Here is a 13712-nt window from a genome sequence, read left to right as displayed (position 1 = left end):
GGTGCTATCCTGAGATCTGCTAACATCCCAACTGGTCCAAGCGCCTGTGAAACTCCTCATGCTGGGCGAGTCCTTTATACACCCAGACTCCTAATTTCAATTGGTCAGAGCAGAGCCAATCAGAAGCTTGGGTCCTTTGTGAGGTGGGATCCCCGCCCCAGTGGGTTATGATGTCATCACATTCTCCTTTTCTCCTCTGTCACCTCCTCCTACTAGGGCCCTTGGCTGGAACTTTGTATGGCCACTGCCTATGCAACCCCATTAATCAGTTTTTTGTTTGTTTGGGTTTTTAAAATTTTTTTAGTGAGGCAATTGGGGTTAAGTGACTTGCCCAGAGTCACACAGCTAGTAAGTGTTAAATGTCTGAGGCTGGACTTGAACTCAGGTACTCCTGACTCCAGGGCCAGTGCTTTATCCACTGTGCCACCTAGCTGCCCCCCATTAATCAGTTTTTACCTAACTTATTTTTGAATGAACTAGAAACAAAAAAGCAAGTATTTTTTTTTAATTCACTTTCATATTTGTAAGCAAATCCATATAGAAAGTACTTCAGGAAATAATTTAATTTGTAATTTAATTTAATTTATAAGTCCCCATAATGTCAAAGAACCAGCAGAAAACAGTTCTCAGGTCCTACTGAAAATCTGGTTTTCTATATAAAGCCCAAGGGTGCTTGGACAAGTTTTCAGGTAAAATAAATACTTTGGCTGGGCACAGAAAAAAAAAAAAAGAAGTTATGTCAGAGTTCTGGGGAGCATATGCTGAAGGGAAAGGAGGTAATATGGCATTCAAGACTAGTGTAACAATTGGAATGACGCCACCTGCTGGAGACTTACTGTAGGAAAGCTCCACCATGAGGAGAAGGCGCCTGAGGGCAAGACATGTGGCTTTTCTTTGGCGTCAGGAAGTGACGTTTGCTTGTGGGAGGAAGAGGGGGCAAGGCTGGCTCTCTCACTCTCTTTCCTCAGGACTGGGGTTGAGAAGGGAGCTAGAAATGTGCTCTCCCTTTAATAGATAGATGAATCTAGGCCTTTCCTCCACCAAACTCTTTATTCTCTTTAATAAATGCTTAAAAGTCTAACTCTTGCTAAAGCTTATAATTTATTGGCTACCACTCATTAGATATTTTAGACAGACTAGCTAGAATATTAGCCCCTTACACTAGGACATATCAAACTTGGTTTACATGAGTCACATGGCAACCCTCTTTTGTACCACAGTGCCTGTACCAAAAATCATCCTTCTCCTCATGTTCACACCGTATGTTTTGTATCTATAAGTTTTTGTTTCTTTGTTGCAAGGTGTCTTCCCATTAGAAATGTGAGCTCCTTAAGGATGGGGTCAATATTTTTTCCCTCTCCTATATTGCCAGCACTTAGTACAGAGTCTAGGAACAAGTGAGTACTTAATAAATGCTTGTGCCAACTAACCTCATTTTTTTTTCCACAAAGACTGATAAGAAAGCCATAAATATGGTATTTTAGCAAGACACATATTAGAGTCTGTCATGATATTCTTGGGGGCAGCTAGGTGGTGCAGTGGATAGAGCACTGGTCCTGGATTCAGGAAGACCTGAGTTCAAATCCGGCCTCAGACACTTAACACTTACTAACTGTGTGACCCTGGCAAGTCACTTAACCCCAATTGCCTCACAAAAAAACAAAAACAAAAACAAAACATGATATTCTTGTGGCAAAAGACTGAGAGATATGAACTGATGCTGAACAGTTTAGTAGAGTCATCACCCTTGATGACTGGTGAAAAATGATTCCATCTAGCCATCCCCACCCACCCAAGCCTACCATGTTCTGGCATGTAGCCATAACCCCTCCTACTACCCCTTTCCATCTCTTGCCTTCAGAATAGTTATTAAATCAAACTACCATTACTTCTGAAAGGCCATGTCATCTGATTGCCATATAGATTCCACTCATCATCCCAATGACTTTATCCTTCATGGTTACCACTCCCCTTCTTATGTAAGCCACTGAAAGACAAACTATTTTTTGTATTGTACGGCCAATGTTTAGCATGGTGCCTGGCAATAGAAGCACTTAATAAATGATTCTTATTTTCATTCATTGAATGATGGTGCTGAAAGTGGTGATAAGTCACCCTGGTGGAGATCTCTAGCTGTTTGATGTAGCTGGCCAATGCTATTATCAACATTCCTTCCCATACTCTTATGTGCACTTACGTAATTTCTGTTCCTCCCAGTAGAAAGTAGGCTCAAAAAGGGCAGGATTTGTTTGTTTTTAATAATCATATTCTCTGCATCTGTACACAGTAGAACATTAAAAAATGCTCCTTGAAGACAGTGGTAGGTATATACACTCATCAGATTTATGAATGATGATGTATAAGTCAGACATTTTAAAGTACTGAAATATTAAAGACCAATTAATTCCAACATTAAATAAATTATTTGGAATAATAGGCAAAAAGGAGTCTACCAACTCCTTTTATGAAACAAATTATGAAACTGATACCTAAGCCAGGAAAAGTAAAAACAGAGAAAGAGGGCAGCTAGGGTGGTGCAGTGGATAGGCATTGACCCTGGAGTCAGGAGGACCTGAGTTCAAATCCGGCCTCAGACACTTGACACTTACTAGCTGTGAGGACCCTGGGCAAGTCACTTAACCCCAATTGCCTCATCAAAAAAAAAAAAAACCAGAGAAAGAAAATTATAGACCAATATCATAATGAATATGGAGGCAAATATCCCAAATAAAAGTACTAGCAAAAAGATTACATTATATTACAAAGATTATACATTATGACCAAGCAGGATTCATACTAGGATACAGGATGGTTCAACATAAGAAAAACTATTAACATAATTGATTATATCAATAATTAAGTAACAAAAATCATATAATATCAATAGATACAGAAAAAGCATTTGATAAAGTACAACAGTCATTTCTACTAAAAACACTTGAAAGCATAGGCATAAATGGATTTTTCCTGCAATTGATAAGAAGGCATTACCTAAAACCATCAGCAAGCATTATTTGTAATGGGGAATAAGCTAGAAGCTTTCCAGTAAGGTCATGTGTGAAACAAGGATGCCCACTGTCACCAATATTATTCAATATTGTATTGGAAATCCTAGTGACAGCAATAAGAGAAGAAAAATAAATAAAAGAAATCCTAGTGACAGCAATAAGAGAAGAAAAAGAAATAAAGGAATCAGAATTGGTACTGACCTGCCTTGTACTTCCTTCCTTTCCAATTACTAAGGATTCTAGCAACCATTGAAAGAATTTTCTCAAGAGTTGGGTGGGGGGCAGCTAGGTGGTGCAGTGGATAGAACACCAGCCCTGGAGTCAGGAGGACCTGAGTTCAAATCCAGCCTCAGACACTTAACACTTACTAGCTGCGTGACCCTAGGCAAGTCACTTAACCCCAATTGCCTCACAAAAAAGAGAGAGAGAGAGAGAGTTGGGTGGGGAAAGGAGTAATTGCTCCTTATCTCCCACCTGACTTCTGTAAGATCATGAGCACATGTCCTGTCTATGGGTAAGCTTGTGCCTGTATGTGTATCCCAGGCTGTCTTTGCTCCTTTTCTTCTGATCTTGGGCAAATGATTATCCTGAGGTGCAGATACCCAGAAACCTCATGAGCTTGAAAGGTCTTAATGACTTGGGCTTCATCTAGTTAGAGAAGAAGGGCTTCAGGGGAAGCTTATGAATTCCAGAGGTTGGCCACCCATAAGAAGATTGGCCCAAGCCTGGACGTGTTATCAAAAGGGGGTTGTATAGACAATACAGAGCCAATATAAAATGTCCAGTGCTAATTAGTATAGGGAGAACTGCTTTCAGCTCTGTTAAGGTTTAAAATTACTCTTCTGATAGATTGTTATAGTTATTATAATTTAAATTACTAAATCCTGTTAATTTTGGTTAACTGTGCCATTATGAGTTTAATGTTTAATTTCTTTTGTATGTAGGAATAAATTACTTGTCACACAGGGGGTAGAGTGCTGGGCCAGTAGACAAAAAGCCTGTAGTTCAAATGCAGCCTCAGACACTTACTAGTGGGTAACCCCCTGCAAGTCATTTAACCTTTATCTCACTCAGTTTCCTTAACTGTAACATATGGATAATAGCACCTACCCTGGAGTTGTTATGCAGATCAAGCAAAATAATATTTGTAATGTGCTTTAGAAGGTGCCTGAAACATAGGAGGCACTTACTAAATGCTTATTCCTTTCCCTTTCCCTTCCCCAAAATGGTATTTCACAATGAGTACCTTTTTTACCGCCCCCTTTGGGGAAACCCATATGTAAGACATAACCAAAGCCTTAAACACTTTTCTCCAGGTCGCTGGGCTAGGGAATTTACTGAGCCAATGACTGTAAGAAAAGGCTGTCCCCACCTGTCAGAGGAAGGCTCCCCCAGGTCTTCATCCAGTCAAAACCACGCAACCGGGTATAGGACAAGGAGGAATAAATGACTCAGATCCCAAATATGCCCAGTCAAGAGTTTCTTCTCAGTGCTAGAGAAGAAACATGCCTTTAAAAGTTCCAATCCCCATTGCTCTAATTCTATACTCAGCAAAAACCCATCTGATTCTTTGTAACTTAATAATGATAATAACTAGTACTTACATTGTACTTTTTTTTTGGCGGGGCAATGAGAGTTAAGTGACTTGCCTGGGATCACACAGCTTGTAAGTGTCAAGTGTCTGAGGTCAAATTTGAACTCAGGTCCTCCTGAATCCAGGGCCAGTGCTTTATCCACTGTGCCACCTAGCTGCCTATTTATATAGTACTATTATATTATATTATAATATTATATTACATTATACTAGTACTATTTGTATAGTACCTTTAAAGGTTTGCAAAATACTTTACAAATATTATTTCATTTTATCCTCACAACCACCCTGGGAAGTAGGTGCTATTCTAATCCCTGTTTTACAGTTGAGGAAACTGAGGCAGCTAACAGTTAAGTGACTTGCTCGGGGTCACACAGTTAACAAATGTCTAAGGCTGGATTTGAACTCAAGTCTTCTTGACTCCAGGTCTTGTACTCTATCTACCCACTGCTTCTGAGAAGACATACCTACTAGGAAAGAATTACCCCTTGGTTGAGTGAAACCAGTCCTTTTGCCAGATTATAGAGTTAGAAGGGTGTCCTGGGTGGCCACTCCATCAGCCAGTGCTGTTTCTTGATGGCTGTGACACAACTCAGGGTTCAAGGTATTTGAATTTCTATCTGCAGAAGTGAAGTTCAGTGATGGATCAAACCTATATCATTACTGCTATTACTTATTATCTGCATTAGAGATTTCTTTTCTTCAGAAAAAACTAAATACAATTTTAATTGATTTATTAAATATGGTTTTCTTAGAGGCACAGCTTCTTTCATATTGCCTTGTAAATCTGGTTGTCAAAAGTATAATGACTTGGGGCAGCTAGGTGGTGCAGTGGATAAAGCACTGGCCTTGGATTCGGGAGGACCTGAGTTCAAATCCAGCCTCAGACACTTGATACTTAACTAGCTGTGTGACCCTGGGCAAGTCACTTAATCCTCATTGCCCTGCAAAAAAAAAAAAAGTATAATGATTTTTTAAAAAACTTTTACAAAAGGTTTTGTGCCCTCCCCTATCCCTTCACCAAGATAACAATAGTTTTTGTCAAGGTCATTGTCAGGATATTTATTTGTATCCAAGCTGAGCAGACTACTGAGATGACTGCCATCCCCCAATGTCCCTGATGTCAATATATGTATCATCATACTTAGGTTAATTATGGGAACCCATCCATCGTAGGTTTCCCCCCAGACAACAGACATATGATGTTGTTATTGTTTTTCTTTTGTTCTGTTAAGGCTAAAATTCTAGCTAAACTATCTAAAATATCTAATGAATGGTTGCCAATAAATTATAAGCTTTAACAAGAGTTAGGTTTTTAAGCATTTATTAAGGAGAATAAGAATTTGGTAAAGAGAGAGAGAAAGACCTACATTCATCTATCTATTAAAGGGAGAGCATATTTCTAGCTCTGCTCTCCACCAAAGTCCTCAGGAAAAGAGCCCGAGTCAGAGCGCCAGGCTTCCCCTTCTTCCTCCCACAAGCAAACGTCACTTCCTGACACCAAAGAAAAGACGCGTGGTGTTGCCCTCAAAGACCTTCACCTCATGGCGGAGCTTTCCTACAGTAAGTCTCCAGCAGGTGGCGTCATTCCAATAGTTACAGTTCCCAAAGAAGACCATGACAGATGTTATGACTTGCCATGAGTTAGACTTAAATGAAGGAGGGCTGTGCAAAGTCACCAGCCACACTCTCTCCTCCAGAGCCATCTGGGTCCAGTAGCAAGATATATTATCAGGACACCTGGAGATGACCCTGGATGTTTAAGGCGATTGGGATTAAGTGACTTGCCCAGGGTTGCAGAGCTAGTAAGAGTCTAAGGTCGAATTTGAACTCAGGTCCTCCTGACTCCAGGGCCAGTGCTCTATCCACTGTGCCACCTAAGTGACCCAGACATATGATTCTGATAAAGGTCAGAGCCCAATAATGAGGAAAGAAAGGACTGTCCACAAGTGAGGCTTCTGTACTCTGGCCAACTTAAACTCAGAAAAGATTATCCCCAAGGTCAGACACAGATGGACTTTGTGGCCAGTTGGTGTTCATAAGTCTTCAGGTACACTTGAAGAGGAGGGGGCTACCATAATTCAAATTGTTGTAAAAGGTGGTGCTTTCTTATTATGTAAGCAAGTGTCATCCAGCCTCAGATTGCACTGCTGCTAAAGATTTAAACTACAACCCCAATACAAACAAGGGTACTTGTATTATCAGAGAGAAGGTTGGTCTAGGCCTAGAAGAAATTTTACAGGTCCAGAGTAATGTACCTGTCATCTGGAAGGATCCTAGCATGTTGAAAGAAGTCTTCACACTCTAAGTCCTTACAAAAGATCCAAGATTCAGTCTACTCTAATTCTCTGAAATAACACATATCCTTCAATGAATCTCACCAGAATATGAGTTTTATGTTGCGTTTTGCTTTCCCCTTTGGGGAGCTCAGAAGTAATGTTTACCACATAATTTATTCATGTATTCATGTATACAACCAGTTAATAAATATTCATTAAGCACTTACTATGTGCCATACACTGTGCTAAGTGCAGGATATACAAAGAAAGGAAAAATATTTTTTAAATCTTAGAATTAGTGTTAAACATTGGAGAATTGGCAGGAGAGTCTGTTCACCTCTCCAACTCTTGGAATTAGTCTCAGGGCAGCTAGGTGGCACAGTGAATAAAGCACTAGCCCTGGATTCAGGAGGACCTGAGTTCAAATCTGGCCTCAGACACTTGATATTTACTAGCTGTGTGACCCTGAGCAAGTCACTTAACCCTCATTGCCCCACCCCCCCAAAAAAAAAGAAAGAAAAGAAAAAGGAATTAGTCCCCATAATCCTAGAATAAAGGGACCTTAGAGATCATCTAGTACAAATCCTTCATTTTGTAGATGAGGCGATGGAGACCCAGAGAGGTTCAAATGACTTGTATTAAAGGTCACAGAGTAGGATTCAAACAAAAATCCTTAGGCTCCAAAATCTAGAGCACTTTCCACCATGCTGGACTACTCAGTCAAAGGCTAATTAATGCTGAATACTGTTGTTTTTGGGTTGTGTCCAACTCTTTGCGACCCTGTGTTATACTGTCCACTGGGTTTTCTTGGCAAAGACACTGAAATAGTTTGCCATTTCCTTCTCCAGCTCATTTTACAGATGAGGAAATGGATGCAAACTGGGTAAAGTGACTTACCCAGGGTCACACAGCTAGTAAATGTCAGAGGTCAGATTTGAACTCTGGGCTTCCTGATCAAGGCCCAGCACTCTATCCACTGAGCCACCTAGCTATCTCACTCCAATTCTCATAACAAGGTCATGAACCAGTACTTGATTTATCACTTAGTCTTGTAAGGTGTTTTTTTTTAGCATAAATCAGTTTCTTTGAACAATTCATTGCACTGGAATCATTGAAGCTGGGGGTCAATTCCACCAAACTGCATTAGATTATAGAAGATGCCCAGCCTGAAAGCCAATCAGAGAAGTCTTTTAACAATGGATAAACAGATCACAACATTTCAATCACTGATTAGGATGACACTGTGATGAGTAAAACTAAATGTGTGGTCACCTTATTCCTGTCCCCAGAATGGGGGAAACTAGCTAGAGTTTACTTATAAATTAGAAGTGTTAGCACCAGTTTTGGGCATTAAGCATTTATTAGTGAAAAAAGAGAACACCTGGGTCAGAAAACCAAGAAAAAGTCTATTTATCCTAGAGGAGAGATAAGGGTTCAACCTGGCCTGCTCTTCTCCCAAGTCCTCTGCCACCACCAGTTTTTTTGAGAGCTGAACTTCGAGAGGCAACAGCCTTTCCTGCTTTCCCCCACCACAGAGGCTGTCCTTACATACTGCTTCAAGCTGATTGGTCAGCATCACCCAAATCCATTGGTTCACTGGACTTGAGGGTGGTCTCGTTGTTGAGCTCAAAGTCCTCAGCTTCTGAGAACAGTACCCTCTTGAGAGCCAGCCAGGTGTAGTTTCAATTTAATTAACTTTAATCGGGTTAATCAGTGAAGTCAATCACTCTCAGTCAGTCTCACTTAATTCAATCAATCTAAATCAATCTCCTCTGGTTGGGGCCTTTGGGCACTGACAAAATCCCATTATTTCTTACAACATCAAAGCATTTGTATATATACCTAAACAACTCTGTGACTCTGAGCCAGTCACTTAAGATCCATCTGCCTCAGGTAACTCCCTAGAGTTTATTAAACCAATTCAATTCAATAAACATTTATTAAACACCTATTATGTGCCAGGCACTCTGCTCAGTGTTGTCACACTGATGAAAATCACAGATCCAGATACATAGCAAAATGTTTTTAAAAGATTTTTAAGGAATGGACTGGTTTGTTTAGAGACTGATATTTATAAGGTTACTTTTCAGTAAAGTTTCTTAAATTCCTAATTATTATAAAAACTGTGTATATGTGGAACTAACTAGGACAAAATGGTGCTTACATTATCAGACAAGATTCCCATATTGAATTTTTTTGCTTAGTTATCTAGATGATCCAATCTAAGGAGGTTTGGGAAATGATTGATACATGAAGACAAAAGGCTGATCACTAATGTGTATTTTAGTAATGCTTTGGTTTCAGGGTGACATCTTTAAAAAAAACTTATGGGGCAGCTAGGTGGCACAGTGGATAGAGCACTGTCCCTGGAGTCAGGAGTACCTGAGTTCAAATCTGGCCTCAGACACTTAACATTTACTAGCTGTGTGACCCTGGGCAAGTCACTTAACCCCAATTGCCTCACTTAAAAAAAAAAAAAACTCTTGTGGAGATTTTTTAAAAAATCAAATATATAAGTACAGACCAGAATGGGAAGGAGGTGGGTGGTTGAAAGAACATGTGGTTTTAATAGCAGTTTATGGGGGGGAAACCACACAGTGATTTTATTCAATCTAAAGTTCAACTTAAGTTAATATTGTGACACAGGGACTGGGGACAGGGACTAGACCTGTAATTTTGTTATAAGGAATTCCCAGATGAGAAAACTCTTTCTACCAATAAAGGACAGGACCTTCCATGCAACTTATGAGTCTTTAAAAATTGCCTAATTAAAAAAAATTTTTTTTAAGTTGCCTAATTCACATTAGTGTCATGAGTGAAATTTAACAAAACGGTAAATTGAGGCAAATCTCCACACAAGATAACATTTATTAGCTAGGGCATGCTGCCTGTCAATAAATAGGTCAGTTGATTGCTTGGGGCAGCAAACCAGGGTCTTTGAAGGATAGCTTGGTGGTGTAAAGATATTAAGCTCAACTCCCTTTGTGTTTACACACATCCCCCAAAGTCAGCTAAATTCCTTAAGGCAAGAATAGATCAGTGATTAGCAGGAGAACTAGATTTCTAAAATTAACCCATTTTAGGCCAGCTGAATTCTGAACTGAGTTCAGAGACAAAGAACCATGGCTTAAGTGATTAAAAGACAAAAGCAGTTACAGGACAAAATCAATTACTAGTAAATAAGATCAATAATAAAATGATACGGAATTGATCATAATTTTCTCATTAGGCAACCATGGATGCCAAAAATATCTAGTGGGAGATTTAGGCTACCCTGACAGTACAATATCCAGATTTAAGAAAGTGATAGTCCCTGTGTAACCTAACCTGTTCAGACAAATGGATATTATAGCCATTTATGGGCAGTGGTGTTTTGTTTTGTTTTGTTTTGTTTTGTTGGGTGGGGTACCATATTTTAAAAGAGCTAATGGCAAACTGGAAAGCAACCAGGATGATGAATGATCTGGAAACTGTGTTATATCGGTTGAAGGAGCAGAGCAAATTTAGCTTGGAGAAAAAGAGTCTTTGAGGAAGTTATGATGTCTATCTTCAAATATTTGGAGGCCTGTCATCTACAATTATGATTAGGCCTATTCTTTGTAGTTCCAGATGGTCAAACTAGGATTGGTAGAAGTTACCGGGAACTAGATTTTGGCTCAATGTAAGAAAGAAATTTGTAGCCAACAGTGCTGTCCAAAATTCAACCTCATGAAATAGTGAGATCCCCACCATTGAATATGTTCAAGACTAGATGAACCCACTGTCTCAATAGGAATTCATACATCAGTCTCTTGATAGCATTTAAGAACCTTTTAAACTCCAGAATTCTGAGGACACCTTAAAGCTGTCTGTGTAATATGATTTCTAAGAGGTGCAAACAAACCTTACCTCATCTCTAAAAAATATGCCTCCCTCACTTCTTTCCTCAGATCTAAAATTCCTTCAGAAAGCATCAAAGCCTTTTTATTGCATGACATTTACCATACAAATAATCCTCTGGGGAACATGGAATACTTTACCTGTCAGATTTATGGATAAGGGAAGAATTTATGGCCAAAGATATAAAATATTATAGGAAAAAAATTTTTTAAACATATTATAGGATATAAAATGGATAACTGATTACATTAAAATTTTTAAATTTTGTACAAACAAAACCAATGCAGTCAAAATTAGAAGGAAAGCAGGGGGGCAACTAGATAGCACAGTGAATAAAGCACTGGCCCCGGATTCAGGAGGACCCGAGTTCAAATCCAACCTCAGACACTTGACACTAACTAGCTGTGTGATTCTGGGCAAGTCACTTAACCCTCATTGCCCTACCAAAAAAAAACAAAAACTGTTTAGAAGGAAAGCAGAAAACTGGGGAAAATTTTTATAGCAAGTTTCTCTGATAAAGTCCTCATTTCTCAAATATATAGAGAACTTAGTCAAATTTATAAGAATGAGTCATTCCTCAGTTGTCAAATGGTCAAAGGATATGAACAGGCAGTTTTCAGAAGAGGAAATCAAAGCTAACTATTGCCATATGAAAAAAAATGCTCTAAATCACTAGTTTTTTAATCTTTTTTTTTTTGTGAGGCAATTGGGGTTAAGTGACTTGCCCAAGGTCACACAGCTAGTAAGTGTTAAGTGTCTGAGGCCAAATTTGAACTCAGGTCCTCCTGACTCCAGTGTGGGTGTTCTATCCACTGCACCACCTAGCTGCCCCTCTAAATCACTATTGATTAGAGAAATGAAAATTAAAACAACTCTGAGGTCCCCCATATACCTATCAGATTGGCTAATATGGCATAAAAGGAAAATGATAAATGTTGGAGGGGGGTGAGGGAAAACTGAGACACGAATGCACTGTTGGTGGAGTTGAGAACAGCGTCAGAATGATGGAGTCAGAATGCAGATTGAAGCATACTCTTTTCACTTTATTTTTTTTTCCTGTTTTTTTTCTTTTCATCTGTTTCTTCTTTTACAACATGACTAACAATGGAAATGTGTTTTTGTTGGTTTTTTAAAATTGTAAAACTATTTTATTATTTTCCAGTTACATGTAGGGATAGTTTTCAACATTTGGAGTTTTTTTGGTTTTTTGTTTGTTATGGTTTTGGTTTTTTGGGGTGGGGCAATGAGGGTTAAGTGACTTGCCCAGGGTCACACAGCTAGTAAGTGTCACGTATCTGAGGCCAGATTTGAACTCCGATCCTCCTGAATCCAGGGCTGGTGCTTTATCCACTGTGCCACCTAGCTGTCCCCTCGACATAAGAGTTCTAGTTTCAAATTTTTCTCCCTCTCCCCTCCCCAAGACAGCAAGTAATCTGATACAGGTTATAGAAATATGTTTTGGGGACGGCTAGGTGGCGCAGTGGATAAAGCACCGGCCCTGGATTCAGGAGTACCTGAGTTCGAACCAGGCCTCAGACACTTGACACTTACTAGCTGTGTGACCCTGGGCAAGTCACTTAACCCCCTTGCCCCGCAAAAAAAAAAGAAAAGAAAAAAAAAGAAATATGTTTTACATGATTGTACATATATAATTATATCAAATTGATTACCATTGTAGGGAGGGGGGAGATAAGGGAGGAAGAGAGAAATTTTGGAAACCAAAATTTTAAAAGAAATGTTAAAAATTGTCTTTACGTGGGGCAGCTAGGTGGCGCAGTGGATAGAGCACCGGCCCTGGATTCAGGAGGACCTGAGTTCAAATCCGACCTCAGACACTTAACACTTACTAGCTGTGTGACTTTGGGCAAGTCACTTAACCCCAATTGCCTCATACACACAAAAAAAAAAAGAAGAAGAAAAAAGGGGCAGTTAGGTGGCGCAGTGGTTAGAGCACTGGCCCTGGATTCAGGAGGACCTGAGTTCAAATCTGGCCTCAGACACTTTACACACTTACTAGCTGTGTGACCCTGGGCAAGTCACTTAACCCCAATTGCCTTAAAAAAAAAAGGGAAAAATTGTCTTTACATGTAATTAGAAAAATTAAAATACTGTATTAAAAAATCAAAAATAAAAATGCAAATTAAAACAACTCTGAGGTATCACCTCACACCCATCATATGGCTAATAGGACAGGAAAGGAAAATGACAAATGTTGGAGGGGATGTGGAAAAATTAGGACACTAATGCACTGTTAGTGGAACTGTGAACTGATTCAACCATTCTTAAGGGCAATTTGGAACCATGCCCAAAGAGCTATAAAACCGTGCAAAACCTTTGAACCCAGCAATACCACTATTAGGTCTATATTCCAGTGATTAAAAAAAAAAAAAGAAAAGAAAAAGGACCTTTACGTACAATGTTTTTTTGGGGAGGGGGGACTAGGCAATGAGGGTTAAGTGACTTGCCCAAGGTCACACAGCTAGTAAGTGTCAAGTGTCAGAGACTGGATTTGAACTCAGGTCCTCCTGAATCCAGGGCTGCTGTTTTATCTACTGTGCCACCTAGCTGCCCCCATACAAAAATATTTATGGCAGCTTTTATTGTGCTAGCCAAGAAGTAGAGTTGAGGAATGACTGAACAAGTTATGGTATATGATGGTGATGGAATACTATTGTGCTATATGAAATGATGAGCAGATGGGTTCACGTGAACTGATGCAAAGTGAAGTGACCAGAACTAGAACATTGTACACAGTAATAGCAATAATGTACTATGATCAATGATCAATGACATAGCTATTTTCAGCAATACAATGACCCAAGAAAATTCCAAAGGACTTATAATGAAAAATGCTATCCACCTCCAAAGGAAGAACTAGTAGAGTCTGAATGCAAATTGAAACATGATTTCTTTTATTTTATTCTTTCTTTTTGCTTTCTTTTGCAACATGGC

Source organism: Dromiciops gliroides, chromosome 1, assembly GCF_019393635.1.
Source record: "Dromiciops gliroides isolate mDroGli1 chromosome 1, mDroGli1.pri, whole genome shotgun sequence".
Lineage (NCBI taxonomy): Eukaryota > Metazoa > Chordata > Mammalia > Microbiotheria > Microbiotheriidae > Dromiciops > Dromiciops gliroides.
The sequence above is the reverse complement of the archived record's forward strand: the minus strand, read 5'-3'. Positions refer to the sequence as shown.